Source organism: Spermophilus citellus, assembly GCF_964194105.1.
Source record: "Spermophilus citellus genome assembly, chromosome: 3".
In the NCBI taxonomy this organism is placed as follows: Eukaryota; Metazoa; Chordata; class Mammalia; order Rodentia; family Sciuridae; genus Spermophilus; species Spermophilus citellus.
This window is the reverse complement of record NC_138184.1, coordinates 226,708,110-226,720,650: the sequence shown is the minus strand read 5'-3', so window position 1 is coordinate 226,720,650 and position 12,541 is coordinate 226,708,110. Positions and strand designations below refer to the sequence as shown.

General features: G+C 53.3%; 1 protein-coding gene and 1 long non-coding RNA gene across 7 annotated transcripts in view; one reads left to right on the top strand and one right to left on the bottom strand.

The window, feature by feature from the left end:
- Positions 1-12,541, top strand: part of PRKAG2 (protein kinase AMP-activated non-catalytic subunit gamma 2) — a 268,473-nt gene that overhangs the window by 158,336 nt on the left and 97,596 nt on the right. The window lies entirely within an intron of this gene.
- LOC308645865 lies at positions 9,465-11,797 on the bottom strand. The gene is made up of 2 exons (XR_014021286.1): positions 10,436-11,797; positions 9,465-9,925 (listed from the first exon to the last, which is right to left on the bottom strand). It is a non-coding gene; the product is annotated as an uncharacterized lncRNA (long non-coding RNA).

The following is a 12,541-nucleotide window of genomic DNA, read 5'->3' as shown; positions in this document are numbered from 1 at the left end:
GCTGCCCAGCCGGCCTGAGCTGGTGGTGCTGCCCGCGTCCTGAGCTCAGATCTATTTGTCCCTTTCGGCCATTATGAACTGAGGCCCAGGTGGAAATCATCCCTAACTGGCAACAGCGCTGGAGTTTATTAGAGTCCTTGCAGAATAGTTTGGAGGGGGGCAGGGGCCACACCATGCAAGGCTGCTCCCAGTGAGTCATGAAGGAGCATTTGCATGGGCAAGGCCAGGAAGAGCAGCAGGTGCCCACTAGCAGTCCCAGCTTGTCCTCTCTGGGAGTCTCTCAAAATAATCCACACTGGGCATTTTGCCTTCTCCCCACAAGGAGGCCCACAGGCGTTTCATCATGGATTTCTTTGGGAAAGGACCAGAAAGGAAGGTGGAGAAGCACCCTGGCTGGAGGTGACAGACTTTGTGACTTTATGGTCAGGGCAGAGGGAGCAGGTTTGAGTCGTGACCAGGAGGAACAGGTGACCAATGCTTTAATTTACACAACACAGAGTCACTGGACTGCACGGAGCAGCAGGCTCTATGCCCAGAGACACACCCCACCCCCTCCTCCTGTTATGTCACCACGACAGCCCCACGGGTGTCATGTAGATGTCACATTACCCTTGGCAGGGCTTTTCAGATAGCACATCGGAAACTTGGCTGTGGGAGGGCAAGCATGTCTGACTCCCCCCACCCCTCCCTGCCTCGGGCCTGCTGACCGGTCCTGGGTCCTGTGACCATGTCCTGGCATCCCTTACACATCCAGAGACCAGAAGGAAGTCACCAGCACTGGCACAGGCTACAACAGACAGCTCCTGACCAGGAGGGACAGGGGTGTCCCCAGAAAACGTTTAGGAGCCATGTGTCCATCAGTTGCTCCTGGTGCTGGGCCCTGGCCCGCGGCCACAGAGGAGGATGGTGGAACTGGTGGGGTTGGCAGTCTCCCAGGAAGGACACAGCAATAGAAAGCACCTTGTGTCCGTGAAGGTGTGCAGAGGGACACCGTGTCGTCGTCTGAAGGAGGAGGGGGCTCCAACACTGGCTGCCACGTGGATGGGCCTGGGGAACATGGTGCTGAGAAGGATACCCCACTCTGACGGGGGCCCTAGAGTGGTCAAGTTCACAGACACATACAGTAGAATAGCGTGTGCCGGGCTGGGGAGGCCAGTGGGAGTTGGTGTTCCGAGGTCGGTTCCCGCCTGGGAGACACCGGCTCCAGTGGGTGGTGTGGCGGCTTCAAAGCAGGCGAACGTGCTTCGTGCCATTGAGCTGCAGCTTCTAAGAGGTCAGAATGGTGCATGGCCTGTCGTGTGCATTTCTCAAAGTAGTTCTTTGAGAAATATCAGACAATTTTGATCAACAAAATAGCTTACTCTATGTCTTGGCCTCTGTGGGCAAAGGGCCATAAGCTGGGAAGCTAATAAGCACCAGAGCTCAGGCTCTGGGGCACCAGGCCCGCCCTGGTGACAGATGTCACCGGCCTCTCCCTGTGGTGGAGCAGCACAGGCTGTCCTCAGGAGCACAGGAAGGGGTCTGAGTGACAGCACCTGGCTTCTGAGCCTCCAGGGCGTCCAGAGTGGAGAAACTCACCCCCAGCCCCAGCACCGGCTCCATTCCGTCTCCTCCAGGGAGGAGGCCAGAGGAGAGGAACCCCAGCTGCTGTTTCCATTTGAGGTGGTCTTGGGCCTCAGGGCCCAGGCAAGGCTTCTACTCCCTCAGGAGTGGCCCCAGGCCCCTGTTAGCCACATTCATAGACAAGCCCCCAACTCACATTAGAGCACTTGTAAAAGTCGGGATCACTGAGGTACACTTTACAGACAATAAAATTTCCTTTGTATTGTTCCATTCTGAGGATTCTGGCAAACACAGTTGTGTAATCCCCACTGCCACCAAGATCAAGAACAGCTCCATCACCCCCTAGAATTCCTGGGTGCCCCTTTACAGTCAGCTTCCCCCAGGCGTAGCAAATGCTGATCTCTTTTTCTGTCTCCTCGGGTTTTGCTTTTCCCAAACTGTCATAAAAATGGAAAACAGTCTCTACAGCCATTGGGGTCTGGCTTCTTTCCTTTAGCAAAATGCATTTGGGATTCCCCGTGTTTTTGCATATATCAGTATTGGTTCCTTTATTCCCAAGGGGTGTTCTAGGCATGGATGCACCAGGTGAAGCACATTTGGGTTGTTTCCAACTATGAATAAAGCCATGATGAACAGTTGCACTCGGGGTTTTGTGTGAACTTAAGTTTTTATTTCTTCTCTGATGCTATTGCTGGGTGGTGTGGGAGATGTATGTTTAACATGAGGAACTATCATCTGCCAAAGTAACTGTGACATTTTGCATTTCCACAAGTGATTTCTTACCCAAATCCTCACCAGCATTTAGTATTGTTGATTTTTTTTTTTAATGAGCGGGTCTCTCAGGTGTGTAGGTATCTTTCTGTGGCTTGGAGTTGCACATTCTTAATGATTAATGATGTCAAATATCTTTTCACATGTTTTTTTTATCACATGAATATCTTCTTCAGTGAGATATGTGTTTAAAATCTTCTCTCTACTTTGTTTTTTCCTTGTTATTGAGTTGTGATAGCTTTTTACATATTCTGGGTCCAAGGCCTTTGTTGCGTGATTCGAAAATATTTTCTCCCTGCCCTTTGTCTTTTTCCATTTTCCTAGCCGTGTGTTTTTGAAGAGTTTAAGTCTTAAACGTTGATAAAATGCTGTTTACCCATTTGTTCTTTTGTGGGCTATGCCAACTGGCAATTTGGTGAACAAAGGTGTCCCATGTGAGCATGGCACACTTGTGTGCTAGGACTATGTGCCAGGCACTGTGCCACGCAGAAAGTACAGCAAGAGATGAGACTCACAGCCGCTCATGCTCAGTGTAGGAAACAAGATACATAGAGAAACACCACGATGCACAATAATTTTGTAACCTTGGAGTGTGTGAAGTGCATTTAAAAAAAAGAGTGGCCTGCCCTAGAAACCAGTGACGGCTCTGCCAAGGATGGACTTAGTCAACGACAGATGCTGGACCTTGCAGTTGACCACAAGATGAGTGGGAAACTCCACTGCCCTAACCAGACTTCCAATTCTGCAGACTCATGGAAGCAAGCACCCAAGAGGAGATTGGGTGGCGCAGCATGTACTAGTGGCTGTTGAACAGGGAGACCCAACACTACCCCCAGTTGTGCTTCCAAATGGCCGTTTCCCTTCTGTGTACTGTGCACAGCATCAGGGCCAGCCTCTGTCAGGGTAGCCAAGATCAGCAAGGTAGGAGGCCAGCTCATCAAGAGATGAATCAGTAGATGAGGTGTGTAGAAGGGCACGGGGACTTCCCGGGCCCTGACAATCTGCACACAGCAGCCCGAGTCCTCCCTCCCCAGAATCAACAGTGGTGGTGGACGTCTGGAAGCATTAAGAGTCCCAGGCACCCCAGAGAGGTGGCCCCTTTGCCAGTTCCTTCTGATTGAATTGTTACCTCTCTATTAAAAACACAAGAAAAAATTCCACTGTGATTCTGTAATCTTTTATTATGGCCCTGGACTCCTGCGGTTGGTGTCCTGTTGAGGGGTAGAGGTCCATCCTGGGTTTGTGGTTCTGGATTGTTCTGGAAAGGGTGCAGCCAATACCCTCATTTCCACCAGGAGACACGTGACTCCTTCATTGGCAGCTCGCCTGCCTCTCCTGCCCGCTCCGTGGAGAATCTTACCCATTAGTCGCTGCAGGCAGATGACCAGTGCAGCTCACAGCCTTTCTTCCTGGTGTGAATGGGGGGAGCTGACCTCTCAGAACAGGCGCAGAGACGAATCCTGGGCTGAGGTGACAGCTGGACGCTTTCCCGGCCACCCCGGCCCATCTCACTGGCACCTCACACCCAGAGGGCCTGGCGGGCGGTGTCAGATGATGTGTTGAGTCAACAGAGCCTCGGGAGAGTCCCACAGCACCGGCTCCGGCCAGCACCCTGGAAGGGAATGCCCGAGACTGGCTGCCGGCCACCCCCTGGCCTACCGGGAAGAGGGAACCGCAGGGGAGAGCTGGGCAGGACACTCAGACTCAGCCCTGGCCTCCTGCTGCTGCTGCATGGGGGGTGGTACTCCCACATGGAGGTCTGGGAGCTGTGGTGCACGCTCCACCCTGCCCACGCCAGAGAGTCTCCAGGGAGGAAGAGCCACCCAGAGCGCTCTGGATCTTCCATGTTCCTTTCACCTGTACTGAGACCAGAGCCTGAGGCTGGGCTGATCCAAGGAGTCCCTCCAGGTGAAACTTGGTGGCCCAGGAAGGAGTCCAAAGTGGGGGCCCCGAGGGCACAGCTGGTGGGGTTGCCCTCAACCAGCGGCTCCCACAGTCTGAGGGTGGGGAGAGCTACCACCACAGGTTCTGCCCAGATCAAACAGCCAAATAGCAGAGAGAAGGGGTACAATTTCAACGTTAAAGAGCATGCCCTGGACACCTCGTTGTGGAAGGTCCCCATTACGCATGGCCTGGGTTTGGTCATTGTGCCAATTTCCACCTGGTCTTCAGCCATGATTCCCTGCAGTGTGGTCCCTTGGAGATGTCTGGGGGTTCAGACTGCAGAGCTGGTGCAGCGAGAGCCAGTCCTCCCGGCGGGCAAAGGAGCTGGGACACGTTGTGAGACCCCTGGGAACCCGAAAACCTGGTGCCGGGAATTGGAACCGCCTTGAAGTTACGACAGAAAGAGTGGGCGAGGAACTGAGTACCGGGCGTGGTGCGTTAGGAATTTCATCAGATTGTCAGAGAACCTGGGACCCAAAACAGTTAAAGAACCACTTCCCTCCCAGGATCTGGACTAAGAAACGTGTGGTTAACACCAGGAATTCCAAGAGGGTCTGCGAGGGAGCCCTGGCCCTGAGCGCCCTGGTCGGCACAGAAACGCTCTTGGGGCCTGATGGTCATTGACCCTCCCCCAGCTAACCTCAGCAGAGTTAGCTCCAAGGTTACCGTGTGTTCTGGCTTTGCTGGGACGTCTGCCTGAGTGACCCAGTGTTATAAACAAGAGCCTCCGAGACATCGAGGTGAGAACTTGTGTAGAAATCCTGTCTTGACCTAAGGACAGTCTGATCAAGGCAGGCACCTGTGGGGATTTCTGCCCAGAAAAATTCTGGCCCCATCCCGTGGCCATTCCACAAAGCCTTTCCTGCCCATGGAGCGCCTTAGCCTTAGTGTCAGCCAGGGAGTAGGAAGTCCACAGTGCTGACCTCAGGGTCACTTCCCTGACCTGGGAAGGAAACTGAGAGTTGCCTCAGCTTCTCACCCCTCCCGAACCCAACGTGCCCACCTCAGGTCCTTCCCACCACCCTGCACACACACCCTGGGCAGACCCTGGTTGTGGCTCTGAGAGGAGCCCAGGTGTGGAGGAGAGCTGGACACTGGAAAGGCTGCCCAGGGCAGCCCCCCAGACTCCACCTGCAGGGGCACATAGCACAGCCCCTATGCACCTCTGACCCCAGGTCCCACCTGCACAGACAATGTGTGCACCACCCTGTGAACTGTACACGTGGACACTCCACAGTGTGCAAATTCTCAGAATCAGAATGGAGCCACTTGTGTCAAGCCCTGACGACAAGAATAACACAGCCGGGGGATCATGAGGAAGGGACCTCAGTCATGTGTACATGGTAGCAAGAGTGATCACCAAAGAGTCTGCCAGGACCAGACCTGGCACACAGGGACCACAACCTCACTTGGAAATGCTCCTGCAAGGATGTCTGCCCAGCCCCCGCAGGTAGGCGCTTGGAAGGACACCACCTTGTCATTTACCTGTGGCCAGGACAAATGGTGGAAAATAGCTTGTGCCATCCTCCTCACTTTGCCCTTGGAAACTGTGCCCAGTCCCCACCTCTACACACACACACACACACACACACACACACACACACACGTAGTGGAGCATGGCTTGAGCATGGCTCCCGCATCCCCATCGCAATGCCCCGCTGCTCCCAAACAGCCAGTTGCATTGACCTTTGGAGAAGGTCACTGTTTGCTGTTTGTTGTTTCGGCTGGTGATGGCTGCAAAGTCGGCGCCTGAAGCTCTCAAGGCACAGAGCACGAGGACTGCTCTGGGGTCCCCTTCTTCTGGACCTGGTGTGAACGGAGGCTAACACTGTGCTCTTGGAGCCCATGTTTCCTCCATGATAGAAGGAGATGATGAGCCTGTTGTCCCTTAGTTCTCTGCCGACTGTCTCTATATGATACTCTCCGTGGGACATTCATCTAAAGCACCAAATGATGCTTGTCACATTTGTGATCCCACAAATACTAATAACCAGGGAAGACTGAGGTACTAATATTTCCCCTTCACTAACAAATTCTCACAAATTGTTTTCAAAAAACATTTGTGTTAGTCAGCTTTCAATTGCTGTGACAAAATACCTGAGATAGGTCAATTTAAAGGAGGAAAGATTTATTTTGGCTCATGGTTTCAGAGGTTTTAGTCTCTGGTCACTTGGCTCCATCACTTTGGGCCTGTGGAAAGGCAGAACATCATGGCAGGAAGCACATGGTAAAGCAAAGCTCCCCCCCACTTATGGTTGTGGCTGGGAAGCAGGGAGAGAAGAAGAGGATGGGGTCCTAATATCCCCTTCAAGGGCTTGACTTCCTCTACTAGGCCTTACATCCTAAAGGCTCCACCACCTCCCAAGCCCTCTGCATGGGAAAACTGCAGCCCCTGAGCCTCTGGTGGACACTAAGATCTGACCCACACCACCATTTCATAAGGGAAGTGGTTTGTCCCAGAATCTCTCTACAAAGCTACTGATGGGAGTTTCCTCTCTTCCCTTCCTCTGAGGGTTGCCTTTTGTCTTCAACTTCCAAATGCTCTGAGCTATTCCCTCTCACTCCAGTGAAGTATCTAAGGTGACATTGGGTCCATGAAGTGGAACTCTGAACTCCAGGGGAGCTCAAGGAGGGTACAATTCTTCCAATGGCCAGGGTGGAGCCCGTGGGCGGGAACCACACTGTTGGGACTGACCACGAGTAACCCTGCAAGATTCCCGTCTCCTTCCCCCGCTCCATTTCTGTTTATTTCATTTGGCCAGTTTGCCCACGCAAAATATTAATATACTAGCTCCAACTATTAACTCACTGGGTCCAGAACCGTACTGGCTGTACAATGCCCCAGAGAACCATTTCCCTCTGAGTTCCTCCTAGGAAAATAAGAACCTCAAGAAATATCCCAAACTCGGATCGTACCACTCCAAGGGTGCCTGGTTTTGGAAGCTAAGGAGGGTTGGGCCTATTTAGTATTTAGTTGGAAAAAAAATACTTAAAGAAGTTTGGGTTTTTTTAATACAAGAAAAATTTCACCCTCTGTACTACTATAATGCTTCAACTCCAAGATGACTCAGATATTTTCCAACATATTTTGAATAGTTTCAGTTATAAAAAGTTGTAAAACATTCTCAGTGCCTATAACCAAACTTGCAGCCCCCAAACCTTATTCCAAATGACTCGAGGAATTGTGAGCTGAAGGAGGGCAGTGCCAGAGCCCCTGGGTAATCCAGGTGCCAGTGCAGATCCTGAGATGAGAGTCCATATACACCACCTGAGAAAGGGGCCCTGCTGGGGAGCTTGGGTAGGGAAGATAACAGAGCATGAGGAAATTGTCTTGTAGGAAACAGGCAATTCCGCAGCCTTCAGAGCAGGGCCTCAAAGCTAGCTGGGAAGGTGCAGGGGAGCTCGGGAGAGCTGGTCGGCAGTTGCATGAATGGAGGTACCCAGGGTTGAGGCAGGACTCGGGGAACCTCTGCTGGGACCGTCTCGAACTGCAGGGAGGGCGATCTCCATCTGAGACCAAACAGGGAGCTTGGGTAAGAAAGAAGAGACTTGACTGACTCAAAAGGGAGCTGTGAGAAAGAGCACTGTGGCCCGAGGATTACAGAGCCACGGAGGCTGAGAGCTAGCAACTGCTCCGGAAGTTTCTTAGCTGCAAAATGCAGAAGCTGGATGAAATGAATGCTTCCATCAGAACCAACTGGAGAACCTCAGCAGACTCAGGTTCCCAGGCTCAGCCCCACTCAGTCCGAATCTTCAGGCCTAGAACGTGGATTCTCAAAGCTCCATTGATTATTGTGCCCAGCCAGGCCTGGGAACTCTGAACTGAGTGTGTCTTGACCATGCCTGTGGCTCAGATATTCTCTGCTCAGCATGTTGGGTTGAACTCTGTGGGGATGGAGAGTGAGGACTTCCTAGACCAAAGTTTTTGAGCAAAACCTTCCCTCGGGGAATGGAAGCAGAAAAGATTTTCAAAGTTCAAGGGAAAAATATAGGGACTCTTCAGGGATCTTCCACCCAGAGCCTCAGAGCAGATTGTCATGGCCTGGGATAAACCCAGACCACACACGTACCCGACGTGGGTCAGCAAAACCCTCCCCAAGAACAAATGGCTGCTTAGGTTCACTCCTGGTGAAGTCTCAGGCCACCAAGACCCAAGAAGCCTAGTTCTCCCTAAGTCAAGCTTCAGCCGGACATGACTGGTTCCTTAAAACCAAGAAGGCCTAGAAACTTCCCAAAGCTCAGACCTCAAGATCAAGCCTGACATTCACCTGGTTTTTGACCCAAGTGTCCTGACGACACAGGACTAAGACCACATGTGACTTTCCAAGCTCCCTGGCTGTGCTGGACGGCAGCACAGGGAGGAAAGCGCCAAGGGACCCCCTCAGAGCCCCCCCTCAGCTTGTTCCCTTCGCGGGACCTCTGTCTTGAATAGCCTGCCCTGTTGAACCTGTGGACCACTCCAGATCAAGCACTGGCTGGGCAATTCAGTGTGCTGGGCAGAGAGTGGTGACCTCTATTCCCTTGGAATTCACAGACAAGGCACAGCAGCTGCTTAGGTGGCCTCAGCACCTGCAGCCTGTGCCACATCAATGTGCCCTGGGGCCCTTGAGACTTGCCGTCTGGACAGAACCTGGCTCCCACCCAAACCCCTCCCTCCAAGTGTGCCTGACCCCACTCTCCACCCCAGCTGGTGGGGCTGAGGAGGCACTTTGTGACCTAGAACAATCTGCTGATCAGCCCTGGAGCACCCCCAGTCCTGCGACCTCTGCCCTCAGGGGGGTACCCTAACATCTGACAGGAGGTGAACAGAGTGTGGTCCTCAGGGATCCTGCAGGAAATAGCACAGCCACCATTACGGAGCCCATGGGCACACTCAAGGGCCCAATATCACAGAAGTCACTAATAGGACTTTGGAGAGGGTGGAACACCATTATTATAAATTATTATTATAAACACCGTTATTTTAGTTTGTTATTAAAATGCACTGGGGGCCAGGAATGGTGGCACATGTCTACAATCCCAGCAGCTCCAGAGGCTGAGGCAGGAGGATCGCAGGTTCAAAGCCAACCTCAGCAACTTAGCAAGATCCTGTCTCAAAATAAAAAAGGGCTGGGGATGTAGCTCCGTGGTTAAGCACCCCTGGGTTCAATCCCCAGTACCAAAAAGAAAAAGAAACTAAAACTGAGAACATTTAAAAATATAAATGAATTTAACAATAATAATAATAAGCTTGTTACTCATTAAAACAAATAACATATTTTTTAAGAGTGTTAAAAAGGTCACAGAGACAAAATGTTTGCCCTCCACAGTGGGCCTGGCTCCTTCCCCAGTGTGCATTCTGTGGCTCGGTGGCGTGGCAGATAGAGTGGCCATGGTCTCCTGGAATGTAGCCCACTGAAGCAGGTGACAGAGAAGTGGTCTTGAACAGTGTCCCAAGGACTCACATTATGAGCTGAAGAGAAAGAATTAAGTGAAGTCCCCGTAGGAGGATGTCCTGCATCAGAAGAGGTAGCCTTCCCTGGACTACGGAGCGCGTGGACTGATTGACCTGAGTGTTGATGTGATGTCATACCCAGGCCAAGGCTGTTGAGTGAGCTGATGTGCGGCCCATGGTACCGGCCTTCAGGAGCTGCAGCTTTCCAAATTGCTGAAACCACCAGTGATGGAAAGCCAGTTAATGACCTTGACTTGCCCTTGACACCCCCCCCCCCCAAAGAAGGACCTCCAAATTGCATCTTGGTTGACCCTGTCTTGGGTGGGCTGAATGAGCACTGGGCCCTGGACTGTCCAGAGACCTCCAACCTGCCAAAGAGGCTGGTTGCTATCTACCATCCATCATAGCGCCATAGCCCAGGGACCACAGGTCTGGAGTTGGCTGGAGATGAGTTCCACATTGAACTTCAGGGTGGCAATCTCCTGCCCTGAGTAAGGCCAGTGGCCAGAATTAGCTAAGTGGACTTGGGTTTCTGCCAACAGGGTCTTTCCCCATCAGATGGCATCTGCTGTCGCTGGATTGGGCACCTACAGGTATTGGGCACATACTCCACCACTTAGGGTTGTAGAGTCTTCTGCTTCTGACATTTGGACCTGAGATGCTGAACTGGGGCTAACCCATCCAAGACCACACTGCTCGGGGGTGGAGCGCCGAGGGTCACACCCAGGTTTGCTGGCTGCAGAGCTCAGTTCTTCCCCTTCCCTGGGCAGTCCTCATCCTGGGTCAGGAGTGCAGGCTGGAGGTTGTGTCCCTCCAGCTGGGACTCTGAAGGGACTTTTCATGCAGCTGTGGGCAGGATTTCAGGAGCCAACAGGAAGAGATGCCAAGGCTTAAGCCCAGGACAAGCAGCAGCAGGAGTCTATACCACCCAGGCCTGAGAGTCAAGGGAGAGAGCTGTTGCTGGAGGCCAGGCAGGTGGGTGCGGGTGGGAAGGGGTGAGCTTCACATACGCCCCTCCCATCTCCAGCCCAAAGCCATGCTGGAGCTGCGCCCCGGGAAGTCCCCGCTGCAGCATCCACAGGCGGTCCCTAGGACACCAAGCTGGCAGAGATGGCAAAGAATGAAAGGGTGAGGGCCAGTGTGGTAGGAGCAGGGGATAGCCAGGCAGAAGGGCAGCAGGGAAGCCAAAGGTTGAAGGTGGACGTGGAGCATTTGCTCCTGCGCAGACACAGCGAGTGGCTATTTGTGCTGCCACACCCACCTGGAGCCCAGCTTTACACACACCGCACGATGATTCTGTGTCTGGCAGTTAAAGTCCCTTCTGAACTGTGGCACAGCAAGGATTGCACTCTCTCTCTGGCTGTGGCACTTTTGTCTGTCACCTCTCATGGCACCATCCCCTCGATGGCTCCTGTCATTATCCTTTCCAACTGAGAGCACCAACCCTCTCATCTCTGTGATGAGTGGTTGGCAGTTTAAACCCCATATAAACAACCCCCACCCCAGGGCGAGCTGGAGTCTCTTCCCCTTGCCCCTGGGAACAACAGTCAGAAAAGTGCGGCTTGTCCTCCTTCCTTCTCGCTCCGGCCTGTGTGCGTGAGGAGCGTGAGAAGCCTGCCGCGGCCGCTGGCTCCGGCTCCTTCCATTCACACAGCAGAGGGGCCCCGGCACACCCGGGTGACCATCTGGTCTACCTGGCTCCTTTTTTTCCCAAGGCAAGGGGTTGGTTTGCTCAGGGGCCTATGTCCAGTTAGTGGTCGAGCCAGGCTCCAAGCTTGGGGCTTCTGAAATCCAGGCCTCTCTTTCCCCCTGCAGGCCTCTCTGTCTCCAGGCTGGCTTCACTTCTGTCCAGTGGCACCTCTGTCCTCCCTTCTCCTCCCCCTTTTATCCAGACGCAGCTCCTGCCAGCACGGCCAGCCAGGCCCTGTGAAGTCACCAGCTCATGGCTCCCTGGTGTCTGGAGCCACTTGCATGGTGTTCTGTGCGGCTGCCAGGGGCAGTTTCTGTTCACTCACTGGGCCTATTCACAGGACCTTGCGCAGCCGGGAGAATCAAAGCATTGTCCACCCCCAGGCTGACGGCAGCCCTGCACAAAGTCCTCAAGCAGCAGAGGAGGGGGGGCGCCTTCTTGGAAGAAACCGAGTGGGGGAACCTGCCTGTCCCAAGAGCCTTCTTAGGTTACCGTTGCTGCTGCCCAGTCCTGCTGGGGCCAGTGCTGGGTGGAGGCCAAGCTCAGTCCTGCTGGGGCCAGTGCTGGGTGGAGGCCAAGCTCCTCCGGGAGTCTCCGTGAGCCTCCCGGCCTCTGGGCTGTGAGAGGCTCACGGAGACACCTGGAGACCTCACACCCAGACGTAGCTCTCCCTCCTGCCCCGGTGTGGGTGCGCTTGACATCAGTGCTATTGCATTGTGGTGCTGGGTCTGCTTTTAGTTTTGTTCTTGTCCCATTTTCTCCAGTGGCACAGAAGGGTGGGGCTTGGTCCAGTTCACCTCAGTGGGATCCCTCTTCTGCACCTGCACCAAGCTTGGCCCTGGGCACCTGCTGAGCAGACACACAGCTTGCCCAGGAGTTGAGTTGACAGTTCCCCCCACCATGAAGGAATGAGCTGGTCTAGTTAAAAGTTATGGGGAACTTGTAGCAGTATCACCCCACTTTCCCCTTTATTTATTAACCATGACACCAATATTTAAAACAGAAAAAAGCTCAGGAATATGATTCTCACCTGCCCCACAGTCCTTTCCTAGGACAACTTCCTCCTAATGAAAAGATAGTGTCCACATGCGTGAACAGCCCCCACTTGATCTGTCTCTGCCTTCTGGCCAACATGTAGG